Consider the following 3,216-nt stretch of genomic DNA (forward strand, 5'->3'; position numbering starts at 1 on the left):
TGATAGTATAAATTTCCATAATTTCCTGGAGGAACATTTTGTCTTTGTGTTATCTTGAATTGGCCACGGTTTTCAACCGCTGTTCTTTTTGCTTAGCTAATGATAAATCACTGTTTAGCTTGTTATTAGCAATTTAATTTGTTGTGGGTTGTTTGGCAAATTCTGCAGTGTTTAATAATACTCATTTGCATCAGCAGTATTTTTGGCCTATAATTGTTCAATAAATAGACTTTAAGTCATGTATGCATTGAGCAAAAATAGAAATCATCTGTACTCTTATTGCTTAAGCAGATGTACCCACAATTCCCCAACTTTTAGAAAGCTTTTAGGATGACATTCCATTTTTATCACCTACTTGTTTTTCTGCTGGAAAGTGGGAATGGGGATGAAGCCTTAATTCCCTCCTAATTGGGCTGGGGGAAAAAATTTAGAGCTGATAACTTAAGAGAACTTTGCATATACTGGTTTTAGTACCTTGGAAAGTTTATGTGGTAGAGTGGCAGAGTATATGTTTTAAAAACTGGTCTTAGGCCGGGCGTGGTGGCTCATGCCCGGCACTTTGGGAGGCCGAGGCAGGTGGATTACGAGGTCAGGAGTTCGAGACCAGCCTGGCCAACATGGTGAAACCCCGTTTCTACTAAAAATATAAAAATTAGCCAGATATGGTGGTGTGTACCTGCAATCCCAGCTACGCAGGAGGCTGAGGCAGGAGAATTGCTTGAACCCAGGAGGCGGAGGTTGCGGTAAGCCGAGATCGTGCCATTGCACTTCAGCCTGGGCAACAAGAGCAACACTTCGTCTCTGGTCTTAAATTATGGACTGTCTTGAAAACTTGATCTAGGACAAAGGTTGGCAAATTTCTTCTAAAGTGGATCACATAATAAATCTTTTTGGTTTTGCAGGCTCTAGTGTCTCTGTCACAATAACTCAACCCTCATGCTGCAGTACAAAAATAGCCAGAGGCAATACATACGCAAATCGGCATGGCAGTATTCCAAAAACTCTTTAATAACAAAAACAGGCAGCCAACCAAATTTGGCCCGTGGGCCATAATTTATCAAACCCTGGTCAAGGAGTTTGGACTTCTTTCCATTGGATCATTAAAGATGTTGCAGGTGTGAATTTCAGTTCCCAATTTAGAGACTTAAGAGATGTAATCTTATTTTCGTTTTTTGTGCATTTTTTTTGTTTGTTTGTTTTGAGAGCCTTGCACTGTCACCCAGGCTGGAGTGCAATGGCGTGATCTCGGCTCACTGCAACCTCTGCCTCCCGGGTTCAAACGATTCTCCTGCCTCAGCCTCCTGAGCAGCTGGGATTACAGGTGCCCACCACCTTGCCCAGCTAATTTTTTGTATTTTTAGTAGAGACGAGGTTTTACCCTGTTGGCCGGGCTAGTCTCAAACTCCTGATCTCGTGATCCGCCCACCTCGGCCTCCCAAAGCACTGGGAGTACAAGCATGAGCCACCTCACCCGGCCACCTTATTTTTCTAGAACTGAAAGTGATCACTAGTTCAAGTCCTCATTCTTCAAGGGTGGTGAAAAGTTCATCTCAGGTCAACTCGGAGTGCTTCTACCCTTTTCCTTGGTACCTTGGTGCTGCATCTTATTTCCCTAGGGCTTGGATGGTACCTAGATGTGGGAGACAGAAGGGTGAGATAAATTGCCAAGTCATTGCCCCCTTACAATGGCCTCATGGAGGGTTCCTCAGAATTGTGATGCTTGATTATTGGCTGCCATGAGTTGAACTGAGTCCCCCAAAAAGATATGTTTAAGTCTTAACCCCTAGTACCTCAGAATATGATCTGATTAAGGTTGTTACAGATGGAATTAGTTAAGATGAGGTTATATCGGAGTACGGCAGGCCCTTAATCCAATATAACTAATGTCCTTTTAAGAAAAGGAGGCTGGGCGCGGTGGTTCACGCCTGTAATCCCAGCACTTTGGGAGGCCGAGGAGGATGGATCACCTGAGGTCAGGAGTTCGAGACCAGCCTGGCCAACATGGTGAAACCCCGTCTCTACAAAAAATAAAAACATTAGCCGGGCTCGGCGGCATGCACCTGTAGTCCCAGCTACTAGGGGCTGAGGCAGGAGAATCGCTTGAACTGGGGAGGCGGAGGTTGCAATAAGCGGAGATCACGCCACTACACTCCAGTCTGGGTGATAGCACAAGACTCTGTCTCAGAAAAAAGAAAAAGAGAAGAGACATAGAGACACAAGGGAGGAACACCATGTAACAAGGCAGAGATCCATGTGCTGCAGCTGAAAGCCAAGGAATGCCAAGGTGAACTGGAGGCAAACCACCAGAAGCCAGGAAGTGGCAAAGAAGCTATCTCCCCTACAGGTTTTAGGGAACGTAGCCCTACAACACCTTGATGTCAGACTTCTAGCCTCCAGAAGTGTGCGGTGGTATATTTTGTTGTTTTAAGCACCCAGTTTGTGCTGCTTAGTTACAGCAGTCCTTGGAAATTAACACATTGCCCAATGGTATTCACTCCTAGATCCACTCTTGTTCTCACCACTTCAGATCTCCTAGATGTCTGAGCCACATCCTTCGTCCTAAGTCCATTTTCTTCTTTCAAAGTAATAGAATGGTGGCCAGGAACATGGCTGCCTAGGTTGGCATTTCCCAGCCTCCTTTGCAGTCAGATGGAGTCACATGACTGAGTTCTCACCAATGGGGTGTGAGAGGAAGTGACATGTTCCACTTCCTGGTTTGAGTCTTATGACATCATAAGCACTTCTTTTTTTTTTTTTTTTTTTTTTTTGAGACAGAATTTTGCTCTGTCGCCCAGGCTGGAGTGCAATCGTGTGATCTCGGCTGACTGCAACCTCTGCCTCCCAGGTTCAAAGGACTCTACTGCCTCAGCCTCCCTAGTAGCTGGGATTACAGGCATGTGCCACCACGCCCAGCTAATTCTGTATTTTTAGTAGAGATGAGTTTTCTCCATGTTGGTCAGGCTGGTCTCGAACTCCTGACCTCAGGTGATCCACCCACTTTGGCCTCCCAAAGTGCTGAGATTACAGGCATGAGCCACCGTGCCCAGCCAGCACTTTCTTCATAGTCTCTTCCTCCTTCCCATTGGCTGGAATTAAGACTTAGTGGGGATCCAGCATTGACCAGACAGACAAAGCAATGCCACACAACAGGAGATTGTAAACATGGCTGCACATTAGAATCTCCTGGGAACTTTTTAAGAAAAAAGAAAAGAAAAA

General features: G+C 45.3%; 1 long non-coding RNA gene across 1 annotated transcript; it reads right to left on the reverse strand.

The window, feature by feature from the left end:
* Positions 1–984: 984 nt before the first annotated feature.
* On the reverse strand, positions 985–2,669 carry LOC129528904 (uncharacterized). The gene is made up of 2 exons (XR_008674179.1): positions 2,520–2,669; positions 985–1,630 (listed from the first exon to the last, which is right to left on the reverse strand). It is a non-coding gene; the product is annotated as an uncharacterized lncRNA (long non-coding RNA).
* Positions 2,670–3,216: the final 547 nt, after the last annotated feature.

This window comes from Gorilla gorilla, chromosome 20 (assembly GCF_029281585.2).
Source record: "Gorilla gorilla gorilla isolate KB3781 chromosome 20, NHGRI_mGorGor1-v2.1_pri, whole genome shotgun sequence".
Classification (NCBI taxonomy): domain Eukaryota; kingdom Metazoa; phylum Chordata; class Mammalia; order Primates; family Hominidae; genus Gorilla; species Gorilla gorilla.